The following is a 10,917-nucleotide window of genomic DNA, read 5'->3' on the forward strand; positions in this document are numbered from 1 at the left end:
TTATTTAAATAACTCCCTTATTTCTGGACACCAGTAATAAGGATAGATATGTTTTTGCTCTTGCAAACAGGCTGCAGTAAACATCCTCAGGCAGGTCTTTGCAACTTTGGTGTTTCCATAGGAACAAAAACAGTTTCATTCGTGTCCTAATGAAGATGGTGCCACTAATCAGAATGGGACCACCCGTATGTTTAAAAAAAAAAAAAAACAGTTGGGGTGGGGAGTGCCCACCCCCTACCATGCAAGGGGTGGTGATGGTAGCAGTGGATGTTTGGCTTGGTTTGGGGATTTTTGTAATGATGAAAGCAGAAGTCCATTTACGATGAGTCTCATCTTCTAGTCTATAATTCTAAACTATTGCTTTTAAATTTAATCCAAATACTCAATTTTGAATCAGACTGGGCAAAGTTCAAGGACATTACCCTACCTATATACCACTGAGATCTGTAATTGGATACATCCTTTGGTCTGGCATTCACTGGGTCATTTTCCACTTTTTCCTATTGAGGGACTTACGGGTTCTTTAATTACACAGGTAGCTAGTGGTTTGAAATTCAAAACAACAGCATGTCTTTCATAATTCTCCTGAGAAAGAAAAGTCCCAGTGGTAAACAATGCCACTACGGTCTCTCCTCCCCCAGTAGTTGCCTCTAGATGCCTTCCTGGCTCTGCAGTGTAGACAAGTCACTAATCTTTCCCAACTTGTGGAATGGTGCTGCCTACCTTGAATCCTTGTTGTCAAGATTGCAGATAATTTATGTAAAGCACAGAAACAAGGTCCTTGTTCAAATAATGGCAGCTAGCATTAATTTCCACTGAAACTGCTAAGATTAAGTAGCAAGCAAAAGATAGAAAAGTAGAATCCAAGAAATTTAAGCAGTCACTTTGGACATTCTTATTGGCTAATGTCAATCAAGGGAGTACTGTCTGCCAAGTTCTATGCAAATGACTTCATCTACATTGCTCTTAATTCTCATGACAGATTTAAGAGGAAAGTCATCTTTTCCCATTTTACAGACTGGAAAACCGAGACCCGTATTTTATGTTTAAGTGATTTTCTCAGATTTATCAAATGATCAAATGGATAAGCTGATATTAACACTGATCATTTTGTCCCAAACGTATGCTCGTCCAGGTTCCAGACAGCCGTCCAACTGTACCAGGCTGTCTCATGAAGGCTTGGCAGTTTCTGGTCTTCTGCACATCTTTCTTTCCTGACCTCACTCTGATCATGGCAGCAGATCCAGGGCCTGCCTCCTCCTTGCCCTATATGATTCTCTACGGTATCAGTCAGGACTCTCTCAGCTGCAAGTCAAAGAAAGCCACTTAGCACATCAGGAACAAATTGGATCCTGCACATGTAAAGTCTAAAGGTGGACTTGGGTTTCAGGCATGGCAGCACCCAGGAGCTCAGAGAGTGACAACGGACTCTGTCTCTCCTGTCCCTCTGGGTTCTGGGACTGGCTTGACTCTCAAAGGGCTCCCTCCTCCAGCCAGAAAACATATAGCCCATGACCCCAGGTGCATGTGTGGGGAGGGGGGTGAAGAACACCCTTTATCTCTCCTAGTGTCTATATTGTCCACATATAAAATCTTAAGGAAGTCACATGCCCATTCTTTAATCAAACACTGTGGCTTGAGGTGTGGTATCCTGTTGGCCAGACTCCCCTTTCAGACTTACCTCTGTGACTCAGAATTTGGGGGTCAGCCTTACTTGAGTCACAAGGAATGATTCCTGCTAGGATGTATGATTCTATAAAGAAAGGAAGGGCAAAAGCCGCCCTCACTAGACCAAAGCTATGGATGTCCTCTAAGGAATTCTATTTTTCACTCAACAAAAACTCATAAACCCTGTTTTGTGCCTGAGAAAAACTCATACTTTAGATACACAGGGGTTCCATAATGGCTTCTCTTTTAGCATATTTCTCTTGCATTATTATGCATGGTCCCTATATGACATCCACAAATCCCACTGGACATGATGTATCCTGGCCCCCTCTTCCCACAAGATTCGCGTAACAGCACTGTCACTTCTGATGCTTTTAGCTGCAATTACCGAAAGCCCTACTCAAAATAGCTTCAACAAAGGGGAAAATGTCCTTTCCCACACAGAAGGAAGGAAATCCCCGGTAGGGCAGCTCCAGAGTTGCCTGAGTATGGCTTACACTCTTTCCATCACCTCTGCCATCTTCAGTGTGTCAGCTTTGTCCTCACTGTGCTCCTCTAAAGGCTGTGGGATGGCTGCATAGTCCCGGGCATCACACCCAGACATGACAGCATCCTGCAGAAGACAAAACTCTGGCTGCTTGGTATTTCCCCTGCCAAACGTGAGTCACCTGAGTTAGCTGGCCCGCGCTGTCCAATAGATGAGCTCTACTGAAGTTTACGTTTTAATTCATCAGAATCCGAGAAAATCCAAAGGTCCTCAGTCACACTAGTCACATTTCTGTTATCAGAGACACACTTTTCTTGGATACCTCCCTTAACTGATAGCCAGCAAGGAGAAGACAATTACTATGACTGTTAAGAAAACCATCAATAATGGAGTCATCATTGATATTTACCAGGCTCTGGTTTTGTGCCTTGACCTTGCATGGGGCTGGGAATGCAAAGGTAGGACTTGGTTCTTATCCTAAAAAATGTTCTTCATAGAAGGAGCGATAGCCATGTACAGACAACCACAGTGAAGGGTGACTTTCTTTAATGTCGAAAGACCAGAACCACCCAAAGGGCTGAGTGTCTACTCCAGGACAGATCGCTCCTGGGAAAGAGCAGGGAAAGCCATCTCTAGAGCACGTATGTGGCCACAGCATACAGGGGAGACTAGAGGTTGTTACAATTGTTCTGACCAGCAAGAATGAAGCTTAAGAAGGCCTGGAAAACAGACCTTGAAGTATGGTCTGGGCCATACTGCCTTAAAGAACCCGAGTCCAACCCAAAGTTAAAAACCAGAATGACTTTGTGAAAAATCAGAATTTTAGAATATCTTAAACAATTTGTTTTAGGTCTCTTTAAGTTTGTAGTGAAACAAATCATTAGGATACATTGTAAAGGGACTCCCAGCCAACAGCCCTTGGTGTGGGATCTGAACCCTCCAGGAGAATTTTACCTTGCATAAGGCTTTCTTCCTTTGGTCACCAGGCTGTCTCCTGTGTTAGCTGGTGTCTGGGGAACACACATGTTTGTTATGATGCAGTCATCCAAATTTAGATTTGAATGTTATGTTTCAATTGTGACAGATTGGTTTTTAAGGATGTCATTTCAAGGAATTACTAAGTTCCTTTTTTTTTTTTTTTTTTAAGTTCCTTTTCAATTGGGCTCATGAATGGGCTGCGGTGGACCAAAGACATGATCACACCCTATGAGCACCAACTGATCGTTTCTCCCCAGGAACCCAGTGCTTGCTACTGCATGCACCTCTGCTGGACCCCGCTGATGAAACCATTGGCCCTCCCTTAGCCAGGCAGGGTAGACTCCTTGCTTGTCAGTTTGCCCAGACAACACTCCCACCTCCATCCTTGTAGACATGTGCCACACCTTGTCTCTAGTGTTCAGAGCTAGAACTCTCTTTCCTGTGCAGCAGAGACCTCTCTTCTACCACAAAGTCAATGCAGCTTAATCTTCAGGACTCTCATTTGTATCAGCACCTTCCAAGGCCCTGGAGGGTCCTACCAATGTGTTTACATGGTTACCTGTTGTAAAATTTGCAAAAGCGGTACATTTTAATTGCAACGGATTGATAATGCTGCTTCTTTTACTCAGATTCCCACTCTATCACATAACTCTTCAGGTGGGGCAACATTGGAGGGATTTTTGGAATCCAGTTAAGGGGAAGGTAAGTGAAGGATAAGTTTAGGTTGGGCCCAGGAGCACATATTTGTGTAGGTCACAGTCACTTCCGTGTATAGTTCTGTTACTATCATGCTATACTCATCCCAGAGAAGGAATGGCTTTCCAGAACACTCCTATCACCCACTGTACTGACATGTCCACTATCTTAGCATGTGGATACAGGGCCCGGGATTATACATGAGCATACCCTGTAGCCCCTCCACCAGGTATATATGAGGAGTGGGAGAGAAATGAAGTTTGAAATTATGAAGTCAGAGATAATATATGGAAAATTCTTCCCAACGTCAGATATGGAAAATTGTTAAGTGAATGGTTCAGTTTGACAGCACTGACTCAGACAGGAAGCCCTCTCTCATCAGAAAGATGTGTGATACTGTAGTGTCTACAATTACAAAAAAATCCCCTTCTGTTGCTGTTATTTTTATTTTTTATTTATTTTATTTTTTAAAAGATTTTATTTATTTATTCATGAGACACACACAGAAAGAGAGAGAGAGAGAGAGAGAGGCAGAAACACAGGCAGAGGGAGAAGCAGGCTCCCTCCCTTCAGGGAGCCTGATGCGGGACTCCATCCCAGGACCCAGTGATCACAACCTGAGCTGAAGGCAGACGCTCAACCTCTGAGCCACCCAGGTGCTCCTTGTTGTCTTTTTAAAATGAGAATTTTGGGTTAGGTGAGCTAAAAGTTCCTTTCCATGTTTCTGATTTTAACAGCTAAGTCTTCCTAAGTGAAGGTATTCCATGACTTGCTGTGGAGAACTCAGAAGGATGACATGAATTTTTAATCTGCAAATGGCTGCTGCTAACTTTGTGAAACCTGATTGTTCTCATATGTAGGTTAAACATATCCCTCATGTATTATTTGCATTGTTCAATTATTTAATGCATCCTTTTTTCATAACAGTGCAAAAGTAAACTTTTGCACTGACCCTTCTATATAGTCACAAATTCTGCTTAAGTAAAATCCAAAGCACTGATGCTTTCCTATTAAAACTATACCACCATCTTCATTTTTGTTTATAAATATGATTATATAAATAGTATAACTACATATAATTATATAATAAATCATATAAGCTCTTATATAAATATATTTATAAAGATTATTCATTCTAATTTTTGTGCTATCCTTATATGTGATTCTACTTTATCTCCATCAAATTCTTAGTGGGTACATGGAGCAAGGGACAATTATCTCCATTTAACATGTTTGAAAACTGAGACAGAAAGAGGCAAAATCATTTTACTATTGGCTTTAGTTGACCAGAGACAGAAACAACAGGAATCAGGTCCCCTGATGCCCACTCCTGGTATCAAGGTCAACATATAAAATATATAGAAATAAAAGTCTGGGACAAAGAGGAGGACACTGCTTATCAGTTCCTGGCTTATATTAGCCAAAAGGTGTGTGTTTTCATGACAATCGGAATGTGGGTAGCAGTGGAAAGGCCATGCAATGTGGGCATGGTATTGATCTATTGTTGAGGGGCAGATCTGGAATTCACTTTAAATACTAGAGAAAAGGCAAGTGAGACTAGCCAGTCCTGGAGGTAAGTGAAACATTGCCCTGAACCCCCTGCTGGCCCCAGGGCATAGCTGAATGTGCTGGCCAGGCTACGAGAACCATCAGATAGCTCCAAGTCTGTAGAACAAGATAGCACGTCTGGGCACAGGCTGGCTGGCTGGCATGGGCCCCTCCTTGCCGACGTGTTCTCCACTGGGTGCTTGAGATTAGGCAGTGTGTTCTAGCATTAGAGAGGCCACATGAAGGCGAGGACGTGGGCACTTTCTGCAACTGTGCACCTCACCAGGAGCACCTGCTCAGGGGCCTCTGTTCAAATATTGATGACCAGGAGCTTCATCACAATGGTATACAGCCAGTGCCTCTCTGCTCCACCCTCTCCGTGAAACGGGAGTCCCCACTGAAATGCAGGCCACTAGGGAGACAGCAGTTTCTAAGAGGTGGCCCTCTGAGAGCTCAGCTTGCAAGGTAGGACAGCTCAGGTGTGTGTATGTGCACAAGAGCCTTCGAGATGAGTTTGGTGATTGGTTGTCTTGTAAGAGTTGCCAGCTGTTTCTTTTCATGTCCGTATATATTCGAAACCAAACTCATTCTCATCTTGTGGGTGATACAGAATGCGACCCTGGGCCTGAGCCTATCAGTCCACAAGGCCTGTGGTTACCAGGACTCACACTTTCATGGGGCCTGTCCAACCTAAGTGAATGGTCTCTGTCCTTCACGGCTACCTCAGGCCACTGGGGATGCTTGAAGTTACCCGTGCAATCACAATTTCAGCCATTAACACAAATAAAATCCAAACCTAGTTAAAACAGGAAACTGCAGTATCTAATTGACGATTCTGGCTTCTCAGAGTTTTTTTTCTTTTTTAAGATTTTATTTATTTATTCATGAGAGACACAGAGAGAGAGAGAGAGAGAGAGAGAGAGAGACACAGGCAGAGGGAGAAGTAGGCTCCATGCAGGGAGCCCAACATGGGACTCGATCTGGGGTCTCCATGATCAGGCCCTGGACTGAAGGTGGCTCTAAACCGCTGAGCCACCGGGGCTGTCCTTCTCAGAGTTTTTAAGGGAGGAAAACACATCTTGGTTTTATTATCTACCCAGACACTGATGTGTAAGGTCTCTTCCTACCTGACATCTAATAGCACTGGTAAAATTATATTTTTGTGTGTTTTCTGTACATCTCTGCCATTCCCTGGCCTTTGTGACAGATCATCGACAGCCATGAGAAAGGAGGACAGGGATGGTGTAGGAAAAGAATCGCATACTTGAAGAACACCATCTGAATGGCGAGGTGTGTACAATGTGTATGTCTGATATCTCCCTACAACCTTAGGAGGGCAATATCTGAATCCCCATTATATAGATGCATATACCGAGGCTCTTACACATTAGATGATCCACTCAAGGTCGCTCAGAGAATGGATACTGGCCTGCTCAACCCCTAAGACCTACCTCCAAGTGCCCAAATCTGTGAGCCGTGTTTATGACAGCTAACAATTTGTCAACTCAACAATTTGTCAAGGACTCTTTGTCCTTCAGCAAATGAAATCCATATGCATATGTGAGGTGCTTAAATGTTCACAAGTCTGATACGCCACCACGTAAAATGTTTGATGTGGCAAAACTGCTGATAAAGGCTGATCTTTGGGACAAGACCTGAAGAACAGGCAGGCCATTATTTTTCTAACTGTTCCTTAACATTAATGGACTTTGGTCAATGTCTCAATATAAAGCATCTGGGAATTTAAACCAAAAAACTTGCTCTTCAACTCGATTATAAGGTGATCTTAGTTTTAGCATTCCACTCTGCTCTGTCCTACTACCTTCTTTATCTATAAAATAAGCACGATAAATTGCACTAAAGGTGTAATGAGACCGTATATATTCATGAAAGCTCTCTTCAAAACTATTACTCGGGCCGCTCAGATTTTGCCTAAGAAATAGAAGCAAGATGTAAACTAGACGCACAGTTGATGAATTGCCAACGTTCATTGATTTCTCTCTGTGTGCTGGCATTGTGCTTAGCCTTATGGCCATCATTTTTCCTAATCCTCCCAGCACTACAAAATGAGGTCTAGTGTTTCCCCATTTTGCAGATGAGGAAAACAAGGCACATAAAAGTAAGAAACCTTTCAAGAAAGTGATGGAGTCATGTGAGATTCCATTGCCATCTTGGTATGTTGGCCATCTTGTATCTTCAGTACCTCATATCACCCATATCCAAACATGTCCACAGCAAGTCCTTGAAAACTGCTAGACAATGGGAACTTGGATTGGATCCCAGAACAGATAAGGACATTATAATGGAAAAATAGGTGGAATCCAAATAGTCTATAGGTAGGTTAATAGCATTGCACCAACTTGAATTTCCTGGTTTTGATCAACAACCATAGTTATGTAAGAGAACCTCGAGGAAGCTGGGTGAAGGTTATATGGGGACTCTGTACTACATCTTTGCCACTCTTCTATAAATCTAAAATCATTTCAAAATAAAAAGCTAAAAAGTTTTAAAAATCAAGCATTAGATGACTTTGTGGCATAGTGTTTAAGGCCACCCTTTTGGGGTCAGACAGACCTAAGTTAAAATCCAAATTCCAACTGATTTACTACACATCCTTTGTGATCTTAGGCACATTGGAGTCTGAATCTCATTGTTAAATGGCCATAGTGCAAACAGTCAATAAATGATGGTTGTGTTGCAATAAGTATTATATTCATAATAACAACATGTTATTGCTATAAGAATATGTTAAGAGGAATTGCCCGAACTTTCCTTTTCAAACTTACTCCCACTGTACACATCCCAGCATCCTGATGTGTACCCTATACTGAAGCTACATTGTCTACTCAACAGATATGACTGAGTGTTCTTGCCATTGTTCTGACACTGAGATCCAGCAATGAGCAAAACCGACAAGAATTGCTGCTGTAGGGGGGGCACTTGACGGGATGAGCACTGGGTGTTATTCTGTATGTTGGCAAATTGAACACCAATAAAAAATAAATTTATTGTAAAAAAAAAAGAATTGCTGCTGTACGCCACTTACATTCTAGTAGAGATAGGCAATAAATAGTAAGATTCAGAATGCACTGGTTCTCAGAGCCTCCAGACCAGAGGCATCAGCATCACGTGGAAACTTGTTAGAAATGCACATTATCAAGCCCCAGCCCAGACTTACTGCATCAGAGACCTTGGGATAGTGCCCGGCAGTTTCAACAAACTTTCCAGGTGATTCTAGTAACTACTCAGGTTTAAGCACCACTAATATAGCATGTCAGTGACAGTAAATATTTTTTAAAAATTAAAGTAGAAAAAAAAATTAAAGTAGAAAAATTGGGAGGTGTGCCAGGGTGGGGAAGGGGGGTGCAATTTTAAGAAGGCTTGTCAAAAGCCTTACTCTGAAGGTGACATCCGCTCAGAGACATAAAAAAAGATGAGGGAGTGGGCTTCCAGGATATCCAGGGGAGGAGCGTTTTTAGGCAGAAGGAATGGCAAATGCAAAGGCACTGGGGCAGGAACAGGCCTGGAGTGTGCAAAGAACAGCAAGAGGAGGCCAGTGCAGCTGGATTAGGGTGGGCAAAAGGGAGAAAGCAGAAGAGGCAGGAGAGGTCATGGGCTCCAGACTGCATTGGAACTTGTGAGCCATTGCAAAGAGTTTGACCTTTACATATTGGGCTATTAAAACACTTTACCTTTTCCTATTAGGCTAGAGACCCCCATCCTCACCCCCTAGTCCACTGGTTCTGCTTACCCTTCATGTTCTAACCAATCCCTTCTGTTCCTTAGGCTTCCCCATCCATGCTGTCAGAATGAGCTCTCCCATCCCTAACTTCTACAGCCACATTGATTGATCCCAAGCTATACTATACCATCAATATGGGGTTTGCCTATATTCTGATTGGATTGTGTACACCTGAAGCATAAACTCCAGCCTTTTCCCCCTTTAGTCCCACACCTATCACAATGTCTCTGCTTTGCAATGCTACATAAATATATACTGAATATACTAACTTTCTCTTAAGGCTTCAGGATGGAAACCAACACATTATCGGCACTCAATAAGTATCACAAATGTCGGCAATGATTCTGCAATTCCCATGTCAGAGGTAATAAGAGAAGGAGCTTATAGATTGATTCTCAAACCACTAAAGCATTTTGGATGCATCTGTGGGACCCACCCAGCATGTGACTTAAACCAGCACAGTCATCCAATATCCACAGCCTCTCTCTCTTGGGCCTAATGGCCTAACTACTGTGTTGACTAAGGCTCTGAGTATTACAGAGAGTATTACCAATTTACTCCAGCCTCAGGCCAACATGGACCAAGGTGGGAGGTAGTATGAAAAAAAATTGATTATCGGGATCAATGGAGCTGGGTATGACTTTCTGCTCCACCTTCAGGAGCTCTTCCTTTTCTTTTCTTTTTCTTTTTCTTTTCTTTTTTTTTTACATCATGAATCTAGTAAAGCCCAAGGGCCACTTCCCCATATGAGGTCTTTTTCATGCATGCACTCTAGAAGATGGCAGAGGAAACAAATTTTACTGAACTATAATTGAAATGATGTTCAAAGTTTTAATAATATTTAAAAGTAAATTTGTTGCAGCAATATTTTTGCTTCTTTGTTAGTACATTAAGTAACAAGATCAAGAGGCAAGTTTAATAAGTGCCTAAACTTTGTTGGAATGGTGAATATAGAGGACATTTCCAGATATTCACAATGACCAGAAGATGAGAGGGAATGGTCTGCAACCTCCATTACTGACACATTACTGCCAGACTACAGTGGTTCATGGCTCACAATCATGATTGAAGGAAATGCCAGAACTGGGGATGATTCTGAGTCTGTTCGAGCTTAATGGGGGAAAATAGACTTTTTCCCTCCTATTTTACTCTGTGTGCTATGCCCCAGAATGTAGATTGGGATAAATTGCCTTACCTCTCTAAATATCTGTATCTGTATCTGTAAAATGATGCCTATTAGGTGCCAGTTATTTATTTTGCCTTTTCAAGCAGTGATGATAAATAATGACTCCCCGCATTTGTCTGGAATATACTCGGGGCCACTTCTTTGGCCACAGCCAGAGTCAGATCTCCAAGTTGACCCATTTGGCAGTCTTTTTCAGTTGGGGATTCCTCTTTGCCAAATGTCCCTTGCTGACCTGAAATTTCACCTTTAGAGAAGCTTGCGTGCCATTGGTGCCATAAGGCTTTCAGCTTCAAGAGACTCCTGACACACTGCATTTGTATCTTTGGGGTGATACAGATGCAGTGAAAAGCCGAGACACCTGCACCCCAATGTTTATAGCAGCAATGTCCACAATAGCCAAACTGTGGAAGGAGCCTCGGTGTCCATCGAAAGATGAATGGATAAAGAAGATGTGGTTTATGTATACAGTGGAATATTACTCAGCCATTAGAAAGGACGAATACCCACCATTTGCTTTGACATGGATGGAACTGGAGGGTATTATGCTGAGTGAAGTAAGTCAATTGGAGAGGGACAATCATCCTATGGTTTCACTCATACAGGAAATATAAA

General features: G+C 42.4%; 1 long non-coding RNA gene across 9 annotated transcripts in view; it reads left to right on the forward strand.

Moving 5' to 3' along the window:
* Positions 1-8,363, forward strand: part of LOC102156859 — an 81,448-nt gene extending 73,085 nt beyond the window's left edge. For 6 of the 9 annotated variants that reach the window (XR_005372630.1, XR_005372627.1, XR_005372633.1 and 3 more), the window contains 3 exons: positions 3,303-3,835; positions 6,585-6,667; positions 8,231-8,363. This is a non-coding gene — a long non-coding RNA (uncharacterized LOC102156859). Of the gene's footprint in view, positions 1-3,302; positions 3,836-4,440; positions 5,843-6,584; positions 6,668-8,230 lie in introns of those variants that run through there. The other 3 variants (XR_005372632.1, XR_005372631.1, XR_005372625.1) reach the window with 2 other exon arrangements.
* Positions 8,364-10,917: the final 2,554 nt, after the last annotated feature.

This window comes from Canis lupus, chromosome 17, assembly GCF_011100685.1.
Source record: "Canis lupus familiaris isolate Mischka breed German Shepherd chromosome 17, alternate assembly UU_Cfam_GSD_1.0, whole genome shotgun sequence".
NCBI classification, from domain to species: Eukaryota; Metazoa; Chordata; class Mammalia; order Carnivora; family Canidae; genus Canis; species Canis lupus.